Here is a 13,314-nt window from a genome sequence, read left to right as displayed (position 1 = left end):
TTCTTCTGATATACAGTTGCATGCTAATAGCCAGTACGGTCTGGTCAGTGATAGGAAAGAAAAGGTGTGTGTTGTTTTGTTTTGTTTGTTTCTCTCGACTGTTTCGCGTGTACAGACCAGATGCAGTGAGGTGGAGCTCTCCCCCACAGAGCTGTCTCCCTGGGTGCCTGGAGGTCCACTTCCAATCTATTTGCTGTAATTGCCGTCAGAGTGTACACCTTGGAGTCTTCTAATTCCCTCTTTTATTTCAGCCACCATGAGGGAGACCATCTGTCCTCCTGCCTGCACTTCCCCCACCCTTTGGCGTCAGGTCTCTCCCGGTCTGCACAAAAACACGCAAAATACACACACACACACACACACACACACACACACACACACACACACACACACACACACACACACATATACAAAAACAGCATGCCAAGATTTTTGTCTGGGGCTTTGATACATCACACCTTCGTCCAGCAGGCATCACATGACTGCAGCCGAGGACCCGAGTGTGGTTTTATGAGGTGCCAGTGAGGATGACCACAGTGCTGTAAAAGGCAAGAATTGTCAGGATAATGAAAGTAAAGCGACACAGAGCCCCATCTGCTGACTTTTATTTTAATTCATTCAGTTTTGCTCAAGTCTTAAAGGCTTTACCCACAGAAGCACCCACACACTTCACTGCTGGCCTTCTTTGCCTTTAAGATTAAGGTTATATTATTGCTACCGCCTACATTTCCTGTGTCTCATCCCCTGAGAGCAGACTCAAGCTGTTGTTTGCAGTTACCACAGCCTCTAGTTTTCTCCTGAGGTGGTCACAGTTTGTTTTAGGGACCACAGCTTTGTTCCATATCACTGGCGACAGGCAGGGGCTCAGCCTCGGCGCTCCGGTGGGACAGGTGCTGTGCAGGTGCACAGCTTTACCACGGCTTTATATCTGCATTTTGTCCACAGGTTCTCTCAACTTGCATCTTCTGGCTGTGAGCTTCAAACTATGCATGTTCTGGAAAAGCAAATTTATCTCACAATCAGTTTTCAGTATTCAATCAAAAGGGTGAGCTGAAGCCTGAGCTGCATATACTGTTCTGCTTAAATAAACAAAAAGCAATCATAATACAAGGAAATGCTAGTAGTAGGTCCCCGCATTGAATAATAAGTGACATTTTCTGTATCTATCTCACTGCATCCGTGCTCTCTCACTGCGTCTTTGTTTGTGGTTTTCCAGACTGCATCCACAGTGTCTGGGGTGCGACTGATTTAAATACCATCCTATCTCATTAACATGCACAGATAGAGCTGCGAGGGCCAATTACATTCATCTTGTCATGTGGCTGGGCTTCCAAGTCGTTAATATTTTATGGCAACACGCTCCCCCAGCCACAGCAGCAACACACCAGTGCTCTTACATTATTCCACAGTTCGGGACACGAGATCAGAAACATCCCCCCTGAATACACACACTTCTAGGTCATGACAATGTAAGTATGAAAAATGAGCGGAAGGGGAAAGAGGTGGAAATGCACACATAGACACTGTTTGCAGTTTTCATGATCAGTGACTTTTTTTTCGACAAACATTAAAAAATAAACACCCTGAACATGGATTTAATTGTTTTTTGGGGTTATTATTAAACCACTATCTATAGTGCAAATGTTAAAATCTGAGTATTAGAAAGACTTGCCACAACTACTGAAGTTGTATTTGTGTTACTACTATAAGGGAACCTGGAACAATCAAGCTACTCTTATTTTACATATAAAATTTTCTTAGATAATTTTGTGTGTATAACCTATAACAAACCTAACCATCTGACTAGGCTCAACACAAAGTCTACAAGTTTTTAGGGGAAAGAAACATCTACATAGACGATTTCATCCAAATCACATGAAATTTCCTGAATACCTGGTGAAAGGACTTTGTAGTGAAATTATTTTGAAATTTAACAGGATATTCTACTGATCACATCAGAGTGATTATATAAAAATAGTGAGTTAAAAAGTGAGTTAGTGTCTAGGGACAAGTTATTAACTGCATCTGATCTGAAGAGATTACTATAGCAAGAAACACAATATTCAAATACTTTTATATTTTGTGTAATACATTTAAAAGTAATAAAATAGTCACGTCATGTTTCTGACATGTAGGGTGTAATTGTTAGTTCCAAAAAAAAATACACCCTTACGTACTAATCAGAGTATAACAAGAATATAACATTTGGCAGTTTTAAAGGAAAGAAGAAAATGCTATACTATGCTAATTACACATTATTTGGGGTACAGGCTTTCGTTCATTTCATTTATTCTGCTTCTGGGTGGAAAGGCTCTCATTCAAAAGGGACAAGAGCTGGTTCAGATCTGAAAAGGTAAAGAAATAATTAAGAGAAAATGTTGTTTTTCTTTGTTCATAATGTTTTAATGATGAACTGAAAAACTAAGAAAAAGAATGAACAGAATACCCTGAAAAAACTATTGATTGGCTAAAAACACTGATCAGACTTGGTTACAGGGATGTATCAGAGACAATAGTTTATCCTAATTAACTGGACAAAAAGACTCCCTTGGGATCAGGATAATCAACAAGATCCACAAGAAAGGTTTTCATCACCTTGTTGAGTTTTTTATCTTTGAAAGCCACGTACAATCACACGGCCACACACATCAGCAGAACTGTTTTCTTCCCCATTTCTCTCACACACAAAAGGAAACATTTTTTTAGCAACGGCTGCACCGGTATTTTAGTCATGTGCTTGTGGAACTGAGTTAAATCCAAGCACAATAATCCAAGAAAAATCCATGGCTCAGCTCCTGTAATTCCTTTAATGACTTCTCTAATGAAAGTGACCACTCTTCAGAACACTGGCCACAGCTTGTGCCTCTACTGTACAGAGTGGGAATGGCTAGAGGAGACAAGCTCAACACATTTGTGTAACAGCAGCCTACGCCGACTCGCCTCCTGGCTCTGTGGCGATACGCACCAAGATTGATGTGTGTTCCTGACAATGGCCATTTATATAGAGAGATGCAGCTTGGCAATGTGAGGGGAAGAGTCACTTAGCAGAACAATTTCCTCACGCAGCATGGTCCTTTCTCCTTATCAGGCCAGCACAAATTATATTCAGAGAAATTGTCCCGCTTTCAGACTATACGGAGTTGTACCTCATTGTATCACAGAACCAGCCTGACAACAAAAGCAGGGGGAAAAAGATGTATCTCTTTGAGATGATAAATACTGTGATAAGGCATAAATCACTAGGAGATATTGATGCTATAAACCGCAAATGGGCGAAATATAGCTCGAATGATGGAACAGGTTCATAGACCATGTCAACAAAGGCTGCAACATCCTAAAAGGAATACTAAACAACTCCCCCAAATCAATAAGAGGCAACGTGATCCTACAGATTCTTGGGGTAAATGACTGCAATGAGACTGTACTGCTGTTAAAGTGCAATGTCTTTAATCAGTTACCTATACAGTGGTGCATATGAAGCGAGCGACAAGTTGAACGCTAATATAAATAAATACATAAAGTTTAAGTGGACTTTTTACATTATTTTTATGTATTTAAAAAAAAATATTATTAACACTTTAACTGTTACACATCGATTCTATAATGCCCTGTATGCTATGCAACTAAATATGAAAACTTAAAAAAAAAAAATTCTTAAAATATGCTCTGATCCCATCAACATCACACTGCCAAAGCCCAGTGCTGTGACGATTCCATTAAACGAGAAAATGTAAAATAAAAATGTAAACGTTTCTGAACTGTAGAAGCGATTCATCTCATCGTGTGCATGAAGGCGTAATATTAATTTGATTTCTGTGGGATGATATTGACATTTGAGCTGCAATTACTGTGCAGTACAACGAATGAATGATGCAGATTTGTGATAACTGTTCATTAATATTTTGGCTGCATGTTGCAAATGAATTCCCGCTCCAGTAACCAGTCCAGGAAAGACGGCCTATTGAAATTTAGCAAACTTTTAATTACTTTTTTTTTCAACAATTACATTTCTATTACCATTAAAAAAAAACAAAAAACTTTCAAGTTTTATTCAATTAATTGTATAATTATATATATAAAAATTCAACCTTCTTTGCATTGGATCCTTTAATTTAATAAATAGTATTTGCAGAGGCCGACTTGTTTGCTCTGAAGTGACATCATTCTTTAAAAAGCTCTCAGGTACAAATAAAAATAAATAATAAAGAGTAATAACATCCAAATCTTCTGAACATTACTCATGTCTCTTATCTGCTGTGTCTTAGCAGGGCATTCCTCATGTCTCATTTCTCTAACAGCCAGAATTACTAAAGTGAGAGCTGCTCCATGTTTTGCATATCAACCATCTTCCTGCTGACAAATGTTAGCTTTAATAAATCCACAGAACGGAGAAGGGAGTGGTAGGAAAACCCACCAGGACAGGCGTGGAGTCGAGACAATTTACCAGGAAATGAAAAAGTAGAATTGTCTGCAGGGAATATCAAAATCATCATAATCATTTGTCAAACTTTGATCTGTATCTTTACAGCTCAGATTGTGTATCTGCTGCAAGCAGAACTTTTTCGGCTGCGCTCTTTGTCTGCATGTTTTCAGACAGAGCTCTGCGTTCATTAAGCAACCCTTCGTGTCATCTCCCACCGAACAGTTTGAAAGGCAACAAATAACTTCTTATCAGCTCTCTTATCATTATTACAAGGACTGATTATTATCAATCGCTAATTAATATGTTACATCTAATAGAGAGATGCTAAAAGTGAAACGCATGCCACCATCTTAAGAGAGGCTTTGATCATGAAGTATACACAACCAAATGTTTACTATAGCACTCAGCATTGTTTATAATTTAATCAGGAACTGACTGCAACATTAGCAGACACAGAGCGCTTGGTGTGAGGCAAATGGCATATGTAAGAGTAGCCAAACTGCTTCAATATGTCTGGAAATGTTCAGATGGGTGGGGTATAGTTGCACATTCATATATAACACAGTGATTTAGTAACATATTAATTTATATACCAAGCTTGATGGGAAAAGGAAAAAAAACATAGCTACATTTTACAGTTTTTGCATCTTCAAAAGTGTTTTGTGCTCTTCTTCTTACTTTCGATGACTTTTCATTGTGGGGAAATACATCATCTTTGTAATACATCGCCCTTATGTAAATATGTTGGTTTTATGTATATAATATTACAATGTTATTATTTTATGAATTTGTTTTTTTGGTTTGTGTTTTACTCGACAAAAACATGATGGCTTTGCTATTTAGTGAGTTTGAACGATGCCTGGCTGTTTCCACTGTTTCTAATAATTGGACTAAGCTAAGCTAACTATCTGGATAAGTAGGAATTAATGTGCCTTGTAGCTGGTTTATGAAGATTGAAATAATAATAAATCCTACAACACAACATTGGTACATGATACAATACTGATCACACAAAGGAGAGACGTTCATCTATTACAAAACTGTACATAAGTAGGTTAAACTACTGAAACAGTTGAAATCTTTTTGTTAAACTCAAGACAATATCCTGAATATTAGAAATGTAACACAATGGAAAGAGGTACTCAAAATCTTTTAGGGAATTAATAAATACCTCAGACTGGATGGAGCAGGTTTTGCAGAACCAGTGGGGTTTATTATAGATCAAAGGACAGTGTTGGAAATTAGTGCTGGAGACTTTTAAGGAATTTGTCTGGGTGGATAACGTCCAAACCAAATAAAATCTGGCAACATTAAAGGACCAACATGTTAGAAAGGAAATAGTGTACTGATAAAAATCAATAATACAAAAAAAAAAAAAAACCCACTATGGTGTCATTACTGTATTATGTCAAACTCCCCCCAAAAACCACATCCCTAAACTTTCTCGCTATTCCTTTAAGTCTAAAATACCAACATTTTATCTTTCCAGGGACACAGCAAACATCAATCAGATGTCAAAATTCAGTATTTTGACTTTTTCTCTAAATCTCGAGTAGGGAATATCATGTGAACAGATTATTTTATCAATGTGTTGGATGTTGTAGAAATAAATGGAGTTAGTCCCAGTAGTGGGGAGTGCAGATCTTAATAGCCTGGTGTCCTTGATAAAGACAAAATGGTTACTTTCAGTTTCTGCACACCAGGTCTCCTTCTTTTAATTGGCATAATGGAATCATGTGCCGAGTGTTTGGTGTGTGAGCCATCTGTGTGCCAGCTGCAACAACACAGTTCGAGCACAAAACATCTGAAGGATAACTCATACTCTTATAAAAAGGTAGCAATAAAGGCTGAGAGCATGTATATTTTTAAAAAAGATCAGTGTGAGAGTAACATTTAGAAGAAAATCTGATTCATAAAATTTCTAGAAAAGTCTGTCCTGCAAAAAAAAAAACAAAAAAAAACCCTGAATGTATCCATTTTCAGCGGGAGATGCACAGACAATAACCCATTTAAAATACTTTATAAGAAGAAGATGGCGGTATATGATGTCAATCAATACAGAGATAATGAGATCAGAGAGGATACAAAGTGGGCAGAATTTGATTTCTGTATTAAATATGGCGAGTCTGCTTTTGGTGTCCTGACACCTCCAGAGCACAGCAAGCAGGGGGGAAGACCCCACAATGAGAGAGAAAATACAATTCACAACATCTCCCCCCTCGTATCCCGCTGGTCTGATGTGACGTCCAATTAGGGCAATATGCCGAGGCGTCCAGGTTTGCTCTTCACACTGGACTGGGCTCTGACAGAGCCAACAAACATGTCTTTCACCACATACCGTGACTATGTCCTACCATTACAGAAAAACCATTGGAAACCAGTATGATTTTTTAAAACTCTGCCATTATACAATAATAATATCTCATATGACGTTAAACAAAACTAATAGTGTCTACGTAAAAACACAGTTTTAGTTTTCTGAACGGCTAAACACAGAACTTGGCTGTTTCAGTTGCAGGCTCAGCGTGCCACTCTCCTGTGGCTAGTTATGTTGTTTTCTGTGAACTTCACTTAAATATTCTAAACTGGATTCATCGTTCCTGTTCATCCTCCAATATATCTGGCACAGAAAAGTTGATCGTTGTGGCTCGCCTTTAACGGCTCCATCTGTACCAAACCCGTCGGGACGTTGCCGCCTCGGATACTTTCCCACTTACAGTACAGGCCGAGCAGATAACTGCCACACAGAGCCAAAGCAGAACTGCAACGGCAGCAGTGCACTTCATTAAAGAGAAGAATGCACTACAGAGGAACCCTGTGCCTCAGCTGGCACTGACTGCTTGCGTAATCAGACATCCTGAGCAGATGAAGCATGGTGTGGTATGCTGGAGCCGACTGCTACATTTACTTAAAGGATGTTTCCATCACTGGAGTGTCATCTGGAATCCGTTCGCTGATACCTTTGCTCCATTCCAAACCAATTAGCACTTGATGGTCTGCGTGAAGGTGGTTTCCACTCCACTGAAAGCTAATCTAAATAATCAATACTTTCCCAAGCAGCAGATCTTTGAGTTTAAGTGCCAGGAAGTTCAAAGCTAAACTCTGACAGGAGCAGAAGAATGTGTTAAACATGTTGTATTATAAGCTGTTTAGTCTATAAGCTGTACAAACAACCTAATAATTGAACATTTTGAAAGCAGGTGCATTTATAAAAGTGAGTCTAATTTATTGTGCTATATTATAGTTATTGTGTAGATGTGTTTGGAAACACATTTGCAGCTAAAATAGAGCCAAAAATATAAATAAGCTACATAAGATACAATTAATGGAGATGAACATCAAATGAGTTTAGAAGTACAATTCCAGCTTTGGAAGACCTTTTATAATTTAAGAAGTAGTTGTTTCGAATCAAATAAAATGACTTGAATTAATGTCAGCTGCATCTGCAGATGAAAATTAAAAAGAAGTGAAGTTATCAGATTTTCATGGCTAGTTTCTCATTGTTTGTTTATGAGTTCTGTAAATCAGTCTGTAAAAATAAAAAGCCTTACCTAAAATCAATCAGAGCTCAAGGCCAACATCCTCTTTTAAAGCATGTCCAGATGGCTTCCACTGCAGCTGTTATTTTCAGATCGCTCCCCGGATGTCCGGTTTTGACCGTCTGCACTGCACGGACAGCAATTTCACCAAAAATCTCAAACTTGCAGACACCAACAGATTAGTCTTTTCCAAAACGAATCTGAATCTTGTGTGAAGAATGGCCGCTTGTGACGAGAGCTGGGTCCGGATCTGTGCCTGAGCAGTTTTTTTTTTAAGCACGTTTCACTTAAAGAATCCAGAGTTTTGTTAGAGAAGAGCCAACCCGAGGTGTCTGGAGGACAACAAAAGCAACCCTAACTCTGGTGCCTGCCAGTGGTGCACAATCTTCTCTCCCCAACTGTAATGTTAAAAATCAAGTTGAATGATCACTGCTTTGTCGTACTGGAAGAAATCGAAAGCACACTGCAGAAGCACAAGGATAAGGGGACAAGATGAGACTTCCAGGGAGTGACCTTAAATAACAGCCAGACTGAAAACAGTCCAGAAGTCTGAAAGAAGATGAATTTGATTTAAAAATTTGCCCATTTTAGATCAGGTAAGGTTTTTAATTTTTATAAACTCATTCCTGTGACTTTTTGATCACACCTCATACATGTCATGGCAAACTGTTCAGGATATACTATTTATATTTTTAATTTTAAGAAGTTTGGAGGTAGTACACTTTGTAAATGATATACTTACAAATGGCAGATGACTGCGTGTCTGTGCATTATGTTTATTGAACTTATTGACAAACATAATGCACAAAAAACATGAGATGAACTGTGCCTTACTGTATTTTTTTAACACTGATTTAGTGCAGGCATCAATGGCTGCTCTGGAAACAACTTGATTATCGCATCGTTTTGACAGGATGAATGTATTATCAAAAGCAATTAAGGTGTCACCCGTGTTTGCACAGAGATGGATGACACTTTGATGATTATGATGAAAAGCTATATGCTGACCCGGAATGAGCCAACATCCCGGTTGTGTGACGATTATTCGGATGGCTGTTTGCTGTACTTTGCTATCACAGGCAGTATGATCGCAGACGGTGCTTTACATTACATTTTCTAAGCACCCTGTGTTATTTTTAGGAAGATGACTACAGTATTTTCATAACATGTGAATTATTGTCCTACATTACTTACATGTAAGAGTACAAACACAGCTATGATGCCTTGGTAAGGACTCCTAGAGGGAAAAAATGGCATTTGCAGCTTGCATCCTGATTGGCTGCAGGCATACACACCCATGCGGGGGGGAAGCTATTTCCTCAAGGTTTTCTCCATGTAAATACAGGATGTCTCCCAAGACTTTATTTACAGTCAAAAACTCTTAAGCGTGCACATTAGTGCAGAAGATTTATCACTCAAGCCTGTTTCATTTGAGAGGCACTGTAACTCTTCTTCTGTGTGCTCTGTAATAAGAGTGCAGAAAAATGTACACTAATGCAGTCGTCAGAGGAGTTTCTGTGAAATCCGCTCTAATCTGGACGCCTAGTGATGGCTGCTGAGGACAGGAAGTGTAGAGTAATGGCATTAGTAATTGGGAAAATAGGTCACCTGGGATATGAGGTGTTTGCAGGTGGAGTTAATGGAGGGACTGCTTTGGTTAAGGGCTAATATGAATCACCGATAATGTGCTCTAAATACAGATGGCCGTGCTGTCACGTCAGTTCAAGCAGAACTAGACTGATAGGTTTACACAACTGACAGATTGAGGTCATGGCTTTAAACTAATACTTCTTATATCCTAATGGAAGTTTGCTTCACATCTAAATCTCATGTAGGAAATGAGATGAATCCAGGTACTTGGCTGCTTGTAAAAGACAATATTCAGGGAGAGGGCCGAGCGTTTATCGCTGGCCCTGTGCGCATGTTGCGGTTAATTATTATTTCCACAGGAAATCCCTGTATCGACCGACGACCCCCACCTAAAACACACAGAAACGCACACACGGGCACACATACACGATATTGAATGCAGCTGCATCTCCCAGAGGGGAAAGGGTAATTTGTCCACCTCAGAAATAAGGGTCTCTCCATTTCTCTCAGCAGGATGATGAAAAACATGAAACCGTGCTGCTAATGAAAAGAACACTCAGGATGTGTATTATTATTCCATCAGTCTCACCTAGTGAGCCCTGGCCCGGGTCCATAGCAGAGGAAGGGCCACAGCTTTTCCACCCTCTCCTTTCAGAGCGATCTCGTGGTAGGCTGCCACTCGCAGATTTCCTCTTCATTCATTCCGCAGGAATTTGGCTGCCATTTCCTGAGCAGAGAAGGTTTGACTGGCTTCGTGCAGGGCCAAGCTGGTATTTATCTAACCACACACTGGGCTTGATTCATGTGAAACAAGCACGCCCTGTAAACAGTCTCATTACTGAACTCCAACACTTCATTACTCAACAGGCCAAGTCACTGGCTTTAGAGGGAACCAAAGATGGTGTAAAGCATGGTTTGAACACATTCGCTTTGGATATATCCACAAGGAAACTGATGGATTTATCTCTGGGGTAATATGATCCTAACATCTGACTGATGTGGTTTGCCCTGGCTGAGTAATCTTGGGGAGAACAAAGTTAAATACCACAATGCTGACAAGTTTTTTACTGTACAGCATTTAGCTTAGCTTATTACATCCTGGGACCCTTGTTGGCAAAAGACTATTCTCACTGAAAACTGAGGATTTAATCCTTACCACAGGGTCCAGGATGTCTAATGAGGATGTTGCTCAGTCCACACCTGGAGCACTTAGAGCAGCATGGTGTTACCTGAAAGAAATCCACCCCTGCAGCAATGCTAACCTCATATCCTCATTAGCCCTCTGCTAGCACATGACAATTTGCAATACAACAAATCACCCTAATGCAATCTAATACTTAATGTGATTTATTTGTGATGAAAACAGACATATTCATTGCCTCCTAACAGCATTACGTTTATCACAGTGGGAATCACAAATTATTTCCTAATATCCTCTGTCATTTAATCTTTTGCATTTGCACAACAGGAATCTGGAAGGAAATCATTGCTCCTCTAAATCTATTTGTCGCACCTATCAAACTCACAGCTCTCCTCACCGTGGGTCACCTGTAATTTGTAATGTTAAATAAAGGGCAATTCATTTCCTGCAGGGCCGAGCAGTAAGCCAGACTAATACTGAATCAGGCACACATTCAAATTCATTACATGCAAGGTGCGGGGCTGTTTCAGTTCATACCTGTATGCAGCCGTGAATATTACAGCCAGTCTGAGAAGTTGCGACAGTCGCACAAGAGTTACAGCAAAACTCTTTATATAAAGGCGCGTGACCCGGTCAGTAACGAACAGAGCTAGAGCCACATAACGTCATCGCCACAAAATTGGGCTTCAGTGTTATTTATCACCAATTATATTTATTATCACAGCCATTCTGACTTCTGAAATTCATAGATTTATACTGTGTGGGCTCCTTTGTGAGTCGGTCCTTGTGTATTGAAGGAAATGAATAAATCATTTGTTAAGAGGGACAGTAAGGACTTTTGAAACACGAAGACAGAGTTTTAATGCTGAATTATGTTAATTAAAAACTGAGTTTCTCTCATGGCATGTCTGCATAAATCAGTGGGTGGTGCTGGGTTCACAGACTATATAAAAGAGCATTGCATAGCTTCCAGGTCTGGAGAGTGAAGCAAATGCGTAAATGCATTAAACCTGCAATATTTCTGACATCCAGCAGGGGATGCAAAAAAGATATCAGATTGTACAAGAAGACTGACACCTTATTTCCCGTGATATGACCTCAAAAACACTTTCCTGATGAGTTTATGGTCTCACTTACTAATTTCAAGTCTCACTGAATAGAACATGGTGTTGATTTTGTAAAATATGATTCCCTTGACAGTGAAACAGACAATAAAGCAGGATATGGTTTAATGTGTGGCTACCTTGACAAGTTTGTTTCATTCGGAGCCACCCCTTGCTCATCAGGGCCAGTTTAAAACGAAAACAAGATTGTGAATGCCAGAGCTCTCATCCTGAGACTTCCAAACCAAGTCTCTTTGTGTGTGTGCGTGTGTTTTTCGACTTCAGTGTCTTCACACACTGCATTTATGTCCAACTACACCACATTTATTTTGCTTTAGCAAGGCTGTACAAATACAAACAAAACAGAACAAATCTAAAAAAAATGTTTTGTTCATAAACTCCATCTTCCAGGTAGCCTACTTTGCTACTAATAGATACTTTAGTGTGGGGTCTTCCATGATTTCTGACACCTGCTGCACTTTGAAGAACCACAATTTTAGGGCAAAATATAACTTGCCAAGAATTATTGCTTGATTCTTGCTTAGATTCTTGTGTTTGTAGTCTGCCTTGCATTTTAAGCAACACTCTTGAATATCAGTGTGCAGACTACATAAACGAGACCATTGTTGTCTTTTATAAACAGCACAGTAGTGGTGTCTCGGAGTACAGCTTCAGAGTGTTTTTGAGGAATGAGTGTCCAGTAGGATCTGGCCATAGTGCAAGCCCTGCTGCGGAGAAGGGACTGTGTTGCTGTCTGGCTGTATTCACCTGAGCCAAACAAATGGTTGTGTCAAGCTATCTCTGTTCATATACCCCTCCAGTCCAGAAGGCTCCATTTTTCAGCTGGAAGCGGCTGGCAAACGACTGTAGAGGAAGGTGCATGACCCTGATGACTTCAGTGGCACTGCAACCAACTGTGAGACAGAAATTGATTTTGAAAATACAGACCGTGTGCCTGGAAACTGTTAGGTGTTTCCTGTAAGCGCTCCCATCTGATAAAGGACTACAAAATGTAGCTGTCCAAGGTAACAAGATCTTTGATACTAAGTATTATCCTCCATAAATATTTTGGGGGTCTGATAGGCTTTTAAGCTTTTGCGATTTTTTTGCACGAAGTCTGAATTTGATTATGAAAAACACAACTGTGGTCATATTACTATAATCAGAGCAGATGTATTTGGTTTTGCTATGGAACAAAAATAATCTGAGAGCTTTTAAAAGGCAATACTAAGTGCTTCTGATGTGAAACTTTTTAAACTCAGGCAGACGTTTAGCCTTCACTTCAGCAGGAGTGGAGGTTGGAGTTTATGAATGCTCGAGGCCACTGAGCAACACTCGCTCATGCCAAGGCTAACTACAGTGTTGCTTCTGTTAATGTAGCATAGAAATGATTATGACAGGCTTCATCAGTCCTTCTGATCTCAGAGAAAGGCTACATTTAGTGCGGAGTGTACAGCGGTTTCAAGAAAAATGTTCCCGTGTCTCCAGCTTTCTATTTGCAGCTGGGATCATAGAGGC

The 13,314-nt window shown here is 39.5% G+C and overlaps 1 long non-coding RNA gene across 1 annotated transcript; it reads right to left on the bottom strand.

Moving 5' to 3' along the window:
* LOC112844216 (uncharacterized) lies at positions 1 to 11,317 on the bottom strand. Its single transcript, XR_003216947.1, has 3 exons — positions 11,231 to 11,317; positions 10,142 to 10,279; positions 1 to 994 (listed from the first exon to the last, which is right to left on the bottom strand). It is a non-coding gene; the product is annotated as an uncharacterized LOC112844216 (long non-coding RNA).
* Between the last annotated feature and the right edge of the window lie 1,997 nt (positions 11,318 to 13,314).

The sequence above is a fragment of the Oreochromis niloticus genome, linkage group LG16, assembly GCF_001858045.2.
Source record: "Oreochromis niloticus isolate F11D_XX linkage group LG16, O_niloticus_UMD_NMBU, whole genome shotgun sequence".
NCBI classification, from domain to species: Eukaryota; Metazoa; Chordata; class Actinopteri; order Cichliformes; family Cichlidae; genus Oreochromis; species Oreochromis niloticus.
The sequence above is the reverse complement of the archived record's forward strand: the minus strand, read 5'-3'. Positions and strand labels throughout refer to the sequence as shown.